This window comes from Leuresthes tenuis, unplaced genomic scaffold, assembly GCF_036924035.1.
Source record: "Leuresthes tenuis unplaced genomic scaffold, fLeuTen1.0.hap1 SCAF_6, whole genome shotgun sequence".
Classification (NCBI taxonomy): Eukaryota; Metazoa; Chordata; class Actinopteri; order Atheriniformes; family Atherinopsidae; genus Leuresthes; species Leuresthes tenuis.
In genome coordinates this window covers 28,999,005-29,009,623 of record NW_027325360.1, presented here as the reverse complement: position 1 = coordinate 29,009,623, position 10,619 = coordinate 28,999,005, and the positions used below count along the sequence as shown (strand labels likewise).

Sequence of the window (10,619 nt, the reverse complement as noted above, 5' to 3'; positions counted from 1 at the left end):
TAAGAAAATAAGCTTATTCTCAGATTCCTGATCCTTCAGTGTTGCTCTTTCTTTATATATATATATATATTTATATATATATATATATATATACATAAAATCCGAAATCGTGCAGAACTCATGAAAATAAGCTTATTCTCGGATTCCTAAAACTTTTGATTGGCTCTTTCTTTTACTGCAAAGTACAACGTTGTTTTTTTGTTTAAATCTATCGAGACATTGATAAATATGAAGGTAAAAGCCGTTTTAACATAGTTTGATTGAAGGAATTGATTTTATAGATAAAATCCCAAATCATGCAGAACTCCTCAAAAGGGGCGTATGGCTTAATCACAAGTGTGGTTCTTTCTCATTCAGGGTAGTATGAGGAAGTTTATGCTTGAAATATATGTAGAAATGGGTACATATGAAGGACAAAGCAGTGTTAACTTAGTTTGAGTGAAGGAATTCATTTTATACATAAAATCCCAAATCATGCAGAACGTATGAAAAGAAGCTTATTCTCGGATTCCTGATCCTTCAGTTTTGCTCTTTCTTCTACTGCAAAATACAATGTTGTTCTTTGTTGAAGTCGATCTAGACATTGATAAATATGAAGGAAAATGCAGTTTTAACTTGGTTTGAGTGAATGAATTCATTTTAGACATAAAATCCGAAATCGTGCAGAACTCATGAAAATAAGCTTATTCTCGGATTCCTAAAACTTTTGATTTGCTCTTTCTTTTACTGCAAAGTACAACGTTGTTTTTTGTTGAAATCTATCTAGACATTGATAAATACCAGCCGAAACTCTGCTGCCGCTTTTGATAATTTATGGTTAGGCATTCTTACCTTTTCTTACCCGCTTTTTACAAATTATGATCTTACATTCACACCTACTTGCAGTCGAACACCTTCTCATCCACTTATGATCATGTGCGGTTGGGCTTTCGCACCTTTTCTTACCCATTTTTCAGTAATTATGGGTGGACATTCAGACCTTCTTGCAGCCGAAAACCTCCGCTCCTCTTTTGATCATACATTGTCGGGCATTCACACCTTGTCTTGCCCGCTTTTTACAAACTTTAGTCGGACATTCAAACCTTCTTGCAGCTGAACCACCTCCGCTCCCTGTTTTGATCATATATGGTCTGGCAATAGTACCTTTTCTTACCCGTTTGTGAGTAATTATGGCTGGACATTCACACCTTCTTGCAGCCGAACACAACCTCTCTCGCTTTTGATGATGTATGGACCGGCATTCTTACCTTTTCTAACACATTTTTCAGCAATTATGGTCGGAGATTCACACCTACTCACAGCCGAACAACTCCGCTCCCGCATTTGATGGTGTATAGTCGGGCATTCTCACCCTTTCTCATCAGCTTTTTGCAAATTATGATCTGACATTCACACCTACTTGCAGTCGAACAGCTCTGCTCCCGCTTTTGATTATGTATGGTTGGATATTCGAACCTTTTCTTAACTGCTTTTTACAAACTTTGGTTGGACGTTCACACCTTCTTGTAGCCGAACACATGCACTCCTGCTTTTGATGATGTATGGTTGGGCATTTGCACCTTTTTTTTACCCATTTTTCAGGTATTATGGGTGGACATTCACACCTTCTTGCAGCTGAACACCTCCTCTCCCACTTATGATCATGTGTGGTTTGATTTTCGAAAATTTTCTTTCATGTTTTCTAGCAATTATTGATGGACATTTAGACCTTCTTGCAGCTGAACACCACCTCTCCCGATTTTGATGATGTATGGACCGGCATTTTTACCTTTTCTAACACATTTTTCAGCAATTATGGTTGGAGATTCACACCTACTCACAGCCGAACAACGCCGCTACCGCATTTGATGGTGTATAGTCGGGCATTCTCACCCTTTCTCATCAGCTTTTTGCAAATTATGATCTGACATTCACACATACTTCCAGTCGAACAGCTCATCTCCCGCTTTTGATTATGTTTGGTTAGATATTCGAACCTTTTCTTAACTGCTTTTTACAAACTTTGGTCGGACGTTCACAATATCTTGCAGCCGAACACCTCCGCTTCCGCTTTTGATGGTGTATATTCGGGCATACGAACCTTTTCTTACCCGCTTTTTACAAACCATGGTCGGACTTTCACACCTTCTCTTAGCTGAACAACTCCGCTCCCTCTTTTGATTGTGTACAGTCGGGTAATTTAACCTTTTCTTACCCGCTTTTTACCATCTATGGTCGGACATTCACACCGTCTTACAGCGGAACACCTCCGCTCCCTCTTTTGATGATGTATGGTTAGGCATTCGCACCTTTTCTTACCCATTTTTCAGTAATTATGGGTAGACATTCACACCTTCTTGCAGCTGAACATCTCCTCTCCCGCTTATGATCATGTGCAGTTTGATATTCGAAAATTTACTTTCATGTTTTCTAGCAATTATTGATGGACATTCAGACCGTCTTGCAGCTGAACACCTCCGCTCCCACTTTTGATGGTGTATAGTCGGGCTTTCGAGCCTTTTCTTCCCCGGTTTTTACAAATTATGGTTGGACATTCAGATCTTGCAGCCGAAAAACCTCCACTCCCTCTTTTGATCATACATTGTCGGGCATTCGCACCTTTTCTTACCCGCTTTTTACAAACCATGGTCGGACTTTCACACCTTTTAGTAGAAGAACAACTCCGCTCCCGCTATTGATTGTGTACAGTCGGGTATTTTAACCTTTTCTTACCCGCTTTTTACCAACTATGGTTGGACATTCACACCTTCTTACAGCAGAACACCTCCGCTCCCTGTTTTGATTATGTATGGTTTGACATTCGCACCTTCTCTCACCCGCCTTTTACTATGGTCGGCCATTCACAGCTTCCTCTCCACCATACTTGTATGGTGGGATATTCACACCCACTTGCATCCGAAGACCTCCGCCCCCACTTTTGTTGATATTTAGTCGGTCATTCGCACCTTACCCGCTTTTGGCAAACTATGGCCTTCTTGCAGCCAAACACCTCTGATCTCGCTTTTGATGATGTAAGGTTGGGCATTCAGACCTTGCTTCACCTGCTTTTCACCAAATATAGTCGGACATTCACACCTTCTTGCAGCCGAACACTTCCGCTTTTAGTGTTCTATGAGGCATTCACATATATTTTTTCACCGTATTTTATAGATTATGGTTGGAAATTCTCACCCACTCTCATCCGAAGACCTCTCCTCCCGCTTTTGTTAATATATAGTCGGGCATTCGAACCTTTTCTTACCCGCTTTTTACAAATTATGGTCGAACATTCACACCTACTTGCAGCTGAATACTTCCGCTCCACCTTTTAGGTATGTATGGTTGGCATTTACACCTCTTTTTATACTGAGTTGTTCTTTCTCAAACTACAATTTTTTTTTAATTGTTGAAACTTGATTTGAAGTGGATAAATAAGAGGACAAACAGTTTTAAGTCAGGCTGATAGAAGGAATTAATTTTATAGCAAAATCTGTATTTCGTCATATGTCGAGAGATGCTTATTGCTGAAGAAGTTCTTTCTCATTCTACAAAGTACAACGTTGTTTATCGTTGAAACTTGATTAGACATGAATAAATATGAAGGACAAAGCAGTCTTAACTTGGTTTGAGTTAATGAATTTGTTTTAGAGGAGAATCCGAATTCGTGCATAACTCATAAAATAGAGCTTATTTTCGGATTCCTGAAGAATGAGTCTGGTTCTTTCTCATAATACAAAGTTTGTTGTTTATTGTTGAAACTTCATCAGAAGTGAAGAAATAAATTAATGCCTATCAACAAATGTGGGATCTAAACTCTAGTGCTTCCTCTAAAATAATTTCCTTTCTCAATTTAGAAATGTGTGTGTGTAAGTCACAACACCCGTGACACCAAAACGGCTTTCTTTTCTCTACACTCTGCACTATGAGCACACACACCAAATCAGAAAGGCTTTTTTCTCTCTTTTCTACATTATGGACTGTGGGGACACAAAACCGCTCTCTCTCTTTTTTTTTTTTTATCGTGTGCCAGGGCGTTGTCTCACGTATTAGATTATGCTTAAGATACGAATGGGTTTATCAGTCACATCAGAATCCATACATACTGATCCTCCCGTAATAAAATGGTCGGATCTTATCAAACACACTTTGTTTCTTGTGACAATCAAGTCAGCGAAACAGCGTATACACGTCAAGACACTGAATCAAGTTTGCCACAAGAACTCATAAGTTTGGCAGTATTGCTCTGCCGTCAGCAATCATACACCCATTTTATTTTCGTGAGACATGTGCAAGCACCTGTTCATCTACTGTTCTATCACTATGAATTAGTGATCTATTATCAATAAGGATACTTCTACAACTACTATCAAAGTGTGTCCGGACTTCTTATGTTGTCAGTTGCTATATATGAATAAGTGGGTAGCTACTGACAAGCATTAAGCATGTCACACAGCCCAAACATATAACATTTCAGGACACACCACACAGTTAACAACCACAGTGAAGCGTGTCAAAGCCCAAACATGTAACATTCAACAGGACACTTACACAACACATTCAAATCAAACAGTCAGACAACATACAAGAACATATACCCCAGCCGGCATTGCTCCCTGCCTATTTTCGTACAGCTCACTATGTGTGCGCACACCTTTATTCACAAACTCTTCAACTTATACTCTTTTACCGAAGCTGCTACAGCTCGATTGGCCGAATACCCTTTGATCCTATTTCGGTGAATTTGACATCTGCCTTACATATAACAGATTAGCGATTTAGCAGTTTTAATTTAGTATGAGTGAAGGAATTCATTTTATAGCAAAATCCGAAATCGTGAAGAACTCATGAAAGTAAGATTATTCTCGGATTCCTGAAACTTTAGATTTGCTCTTTCTTTTACTGCAAAGTACAACGTTGTTTTTTTTGTTTAAATCTTTCTAGACATGGTAAATATTAAGGACAAAGCAGTTTTCACATAGTTTGAGTGAAGGAATTCATTTTATAGATAAAATCCCAAGAGTCTGCTGAGAAAAGAGAGTGAATGCGAAGTGGACTTTAACACGGCTATGGGAGCGAGCCGAGTGTGGGCTAACCGGGAGAATTGCTTGAAAGAAACGCGACACCGAATGAGCGATCAGAACAAAGCCTCAATACGGGATTCTCGTGGTGTTTTTGTTGCTGCCTTGTCTTTTGCACAGAGTAGAAGACAAGGCAGCCACCGAATAGGGCCCGATTTTTCCTAGTTGGTCAGCCGAGGAGCAAGGGGGGGGGGAGCAAGCGTCTCAACCAAGCAAAGCTCACCATGGGGAAGGTGGCTATGCCAACTAGCCTGATGCCCTGCTCCCGCAGTGACGGATAATCGTACTCTGGTTTCTCTTCATAACGTACAAGTCTTTCGCCTTTTACTAAAGATTTCTGTGGAGAGCAGCACTAATGAGTTGTTTCTATTTTTGGCAGGCTTTACCTTTGCGGGTGAAGCCCTTTCTGTCAGTGCAAAAGAAATCTTCTTACTGTGCAGAGTGACTTCTCTGAGTAGAGTCGCCTTACTTGTTGCGACTGTGCCGATGTTCGAAGCTGGAGTGCAAAGTTGTTGCTTGAATGGTGCTTGCTGGAGCGTGCGGGAGTGCAAAGTTATACCATTTAAAAGGGCTGAAGAGTGCTCAGTGCAGCGGGTGGGCGACACTCTGGCCACCTTGAAAACCGAGGTTACATCCACTACCAGGGGCAGCCCAAGTTCTGCCGCAAGTGTGGTGAGCATGGGCACCTGGTTGAGGCTTGTACCAAGGTGTTATGTGGGAAGAGCAGAGAAATTGGGCAAACTTTTGGAGAGTGTCCAAATGGCAGGAAATGTAATCTCTGTGGAGAATTAAATTACCTCTTCAGAGATTGCCCTAAATCTTTTGCCAACAAATTAAAGACGGTAAAGCCACAGTCAAGCCAACAAAGAGAAGGACCAAAGGTGGCAGTTGGTGAACAAAGTGAAGAGGTTGACCCAATAAATTCAAACTTCCCGCCAAAAGCTTGGATTGGAAGTGAGGAGCAAAAAGGGGAGGGGCCTGTAGAGGCCTCACCACTCAGTGTTGAAGTCTGTGAGAATTCACAGGCAGAGGGTGGAGCTACGCTAAATGAGGAGGAAGAGCAGACAGGTGAGTCTAGTGAAGATACTCACCTCCCCGAAGGTCAACAGCCGAAGAGGACGGCATCTGAGCCTCTGATTCCCCAGTGGTATCAGAGAAGAGGGGAAGGGTTAGGTCCCTTTCAGACAGTTCTTCAGTGGAAGAACCTAGAGTCTTCCCCTCCGACTCACCAAATGAGGTCTCCTTTTTAACTTCAGCTCTGCAATCAACCCCCAGGGACTCAAAGTTAAATGCAACATTGCGTCAGAGGCCAACACCGAGAGTCCGAAAAGGAAATATAGATCACCCTACTCACTTTTCACCTAAAGAAATGAAGGAAGAGCTAGTTTCCCAAGAAATAACCTGTGTGTAATTTGTTTTGATAACTTAGAAAAACGAAAATGACATACCTACTTTCCTTTATGCTTTTAATGGTTCTCACCTTCTCAACACTAAATGTGAGAAGTGTGAAATCAAAGACAAGAGCCCAGAGTATTTTATCCTTCTTAGACTCCATAAAATCAGATGTGTTTTTAATACAAGAATGTGGACTACCTTTTTTAAAAAACCATAGACAATGGGAGGAAATGTGGCCCCATTTATCGATATGGAGTGGCTCAAATCAAAATCAAAATTATGGTGTGGCCATTCTAATTAAAAATCTGCATGTTCTGGTGAAAGGTAGCACAGTGGTGAGAGACGGACGGGCACTTTTAGCACACTTGAATTTTATGGGGCAAGACTTTAACCTCTTAAATATTTATGGTTTCAATGGAAAAAATGAAAGGTATGACCTTTTAGAAGATATACAGCTTTACATGCTAGGGCAAGTACCTTTAGTTGTAGGAGGGGATTTTAACTGTATCTTGAGCAGGAAAGATAGAAAAAGAGCAGGGGTAGATTTTAAAGTGGATAAGACTTCGATTTTACTTCAGGGCATATGCAGGGATTTTAAGCTTACTGACTGTTTTAAAACCATGCATCCCAGAGAGGAGGGCTTCACCTGGTTTAGTCATGATGGCACCAGAGCCTCTCGCATTGATTATTTCTTTACTAGAGATTGCCCACCCACTGATGTTAGATTAACCCCTGTTTTCTTTTCAGACCACCTTATGCTCTCCTGCACCCTTTCACCCCCTTCTGGTGTGACGGTAGGAAGTGGTCTGTGGAAACTCAACTGTTCCCTGTTGGAGGATGAAATCATAGTCAGTCAGTACAGGGAATGTTATAAAGAGTGGCAGACCCTTCAAGACCTCTACGAAACACATGCACAATGGTGGGAAATGGTGAAGGAAACGACCCAGACTTTTTTTAAACAGCAAGGTAAACGTAAAAAAAGGAAAGAGAATAGATGTATGATGGGACTACATAAACGCTTACAGCGCTACTTTAAACTAAATCAGTGTGGCATAGACTTTAAAGAAGAAATCAAAGATGTCAAAAAGGAAATGTCAGTTTTAGCAGAAATAAAGAGTAAAGGAATTTTTGTAAGAAGCAGGGAGCAGGAAATTGAGGAAGGTGAAAAAGAAAGAAAGTTATAAATAAAAAGGAGTGTATTCAAAATCTAAAAAGAGAAGATGGGTTTTTAACAAAATCCACACAAGAGATGATTGAAACTGTACATACCTTTTATAGTAACATGTACAAAGAGAAACCAGTGCACTTGGAAACATCGGCAGAAATCTTAAAATTCGTTGACAAAACCGTAAAAGAGAATGCACACTTGACACAGAATTTTACTGCTTTAGAGTTAAAAAAATGCCTAACAGGTTTTAAGAGAAGTCGAGCTCCGGGTTTAGACGGGCTTCCTGCAGAATTCTATCTGACCTATTGGGACCTTTTATCATCAGACATTTTAGATGTTTTTAAAGATTTTGAAAAACTCGACCGACTGCCTGACAGTTTTAGAGTGGGAATAGTGACTCTACTTTATAAAAAAAATGATAAGACTGACCTAAAGAATTGGAGGCCCATCACACTTTTAAACTTTGACTGTAAACTTTTTAGCAAGGTTTTAGCGACACGGATGTCCTCTGTTTTAGAGGAGGTAATTCACCCAGACCAAGCTTGTGCCATCTCAGGGAGACAACTCACCGACAGCCTCGTACTGATTCGAGACATCATTGATTACGCTAGAGACAGAAACACCCGGCTTGTCATCTTAAATTTAGACTTTGAAAAAGCATTTGATCGGGTCTCGCATCAATATCTCTTTCAGGTGTTGCAGCCATCGAAAAGGGCCCGATTGTTCCTACTTGGTGAGCTTTGCTTGGTTGAGACGCTTGCCCCCCCCCCCCTGCTCCTCGGCTGACCAAGTAGAAACAATCTATTCGATGGCTGCCTTGTCTTTTACTCTGTGCAAAAGACAAGGCAGCCACAAACACCACGGGAACACCGTATTGAGGCTTTGTTCTGACCACTCATTCGGTGTCGCGTTTCTTTCAAGCAATTCTCCCGGTTAGCCCGCACTCGGCTCGCTCCCAGAGCCGTGTTAAAGTCCACTTCGCATTCACTCTCTTTTCTCAGCAGATTAAAAGAAAGTTTCATCTTGGGCTCCCTGAAACTTCCATCCTGCACCGCTGTTTGCTTTTTCACAAGAGCAGAGGAGAGCGCACCGTTCCCAGCGGCACTGCAGTACCGGGTCGAGGCTTGGAGTGAACGGAGCAAGCTTCTTTTTCAACTCCTATTCTTAAAAATCCATTTAATATGTTGTCCTCGTATAGAGGACATATTAAACTGATAAGAACAGATACTACACTTGATCTTAGCCAAAAGGCCGAGAAGCGATAACTGTCCACTGTTTCAGGTCCGAGGGCCCTTGCTGGCACAATGCGCACTTGTAGCAGTGTTCTTTTTATGGCCATAGGTGGCCAGAGTGTCACGTTGCACCTCCGCCCACCCGCTGCACTGAGCACTCTTCAGCCCTTTTAAATGGTATAACTTTGCACTCCCGCATGCTCCAGCAAGCACCATTCAAGCAACAACTTTGCACTCCAGCTTCGAACATCGGCACAGTCGCAACAAGTAAGGCGACTCTACTCAGAGAAGTCACTCTGCAGAGTAGCAAGATTTCTTTTGCACAGACAGAAAGGGCTTCACCCGCAAAGGTAAAGCCTGCCAATAATAGAAACAACTCATTAGTGCTGCTCTCCACGGAAGTCTTTAGTAAAAGGCGAAAGACTTGTATGTTATGAAGAGAAACCAGAGTACGATTATCCGTCACTGCGGGAGCAGGGCATCAGGCTAGTTGGTATAGCCACCTTCCCCATGGTGAGCTTTGCTTGGTTGAGACGCTTGCGCCCCCCCCCCCCCCCCCCCCTTGCTCCTCGGCTGACCAAGTAGGAACAATCGGGCCCTATTCGATGACTGCCTTGTCTTTTACTCTGTGCAAAAGACAAGGCAGCCACAAACACCACGAGAATCCCGTATTGAGGCTTTGTTCTGACCGCTCATTCGGTGTCGCGTTTCTTTCAAGCAATTCTCCCGGTTAGCCGACACTCGGCTCGCTCCCATAGCCGTGTTAAAGTCTACTTCGCATTCACTCTCTTTTCTCTGCAGACTCTTGGGATTTTATCTATAAAATGAATTCCTTCACTCAAACTATGTTAAAACTGCTTTGTCGTTCATATTTACCATGTCTAGAAAGATTTAAACAAAAAAAACAACGTTGTACTTTGCAGTAAAAGAAAGAGCAAATCTAAAGTTTCAGGAATCCGAGAATAAGCTTACTTTCATGAGTGCTTCACGATTTCGGATTTTGCTATAAAATGAATTCCTTCACTCAAACTAAATTAAAACTGCTAAACCGCTAATCTGTTACATGTAAGGCAGATGTCAAATTCACCGAAATAGGATCTAAGGGTATTCGGCCAATCGAGCTGTAGCAGCTTCGGTAAAAGAGTATAAGTTGAAGAGTTTGTGAATAAAGGTGTGCGCACACATAGTGAGCTGTAGGAAAATAGGCAGGGAGCAATGCCGGCTGGGGTATATGTTCTTGTATGTTGTCTGACTGTTTGATTTGAATGTGTTGTGTAAGTGTCCTGTTGAATGTTTGGGCTTTGACACTTCACTGTGGTTGTTAACTGTGTGGTGTGTCCTGAAATGTTATATGTTTGGGCTGTGTGACATGCTTAATGCTTGTCAGTAGCTACCCACTTATTCATATATAGCAACTGACAACATAAGAAGTCTGGACATACTTTGATAGTAGTTGTAGAAGTATCCTTATTGATAATAGATAAACTAATTCATAGTGATAGAAGAGTAGATGAACAGGTGCTTGCACATGTCTCACGAAAATAAAATGGGTGTATGATTGCTGACGGCAGAGCAATACTGCCAAACTTATGAGTTCTTGTGGCAAACTTGATTCAGTGTCTTGACGTGTATACGCTGTTTCGCTGACTTGATTGTCACAAGAAACAAAGTGTGTTTGATAAGATCCGACCATTTTATTACGGGAGGATCAGTATGTATGGATTCTGATGTGACTGATAAACCCATTCGTATCTTAAGCATAATCTA

At 41.5% G+C, this 10,619-nt stretch overlaps 3 non-coding genes across 3 annotated transcripts; 1 reads left to right on the top strand and 2 right to left on the bottom strand.

Annotated features, from left to right (window-relative positions):
- Positions 1-5,340: 5,340 nt before the first annotated feature.
- LOC140310607 (U5 spliceosomal RNA) lies at positions 5,341-5,454 on the top strand. The gene has a single exon (XR_011916660.1). It is a non-coding gene; the product is annotated as a U5 spliceosomal RNA (small nuclear RNA).
- Positions 5,455-8,699: 3,245 nt separating this feature from the next.
- Positions 8,700-8,883, bottom strand: LOC140310389 (U2 spliceosomal RNA). The gene has a single exon (XR_011916465.1). It is a non-coding gene; the product is annotated as a U2 spliceosomal RNA (small nuclear RNA).
- A 308-nt stretch (positions 8,884-9,191) lies between these two features.
- On the bottom strand, positions 9,192-9,305 carry LOC140310533 (U5 spliceosomal RNA). The gene has a single exon (XR_011916592.1). It is a non-coding gene; the product is annotated as a U5 spliceosomal RNA (small nuclear RNA).
- Positions 9,306-10,619: the final 1,314 nt, after the last annotated feature.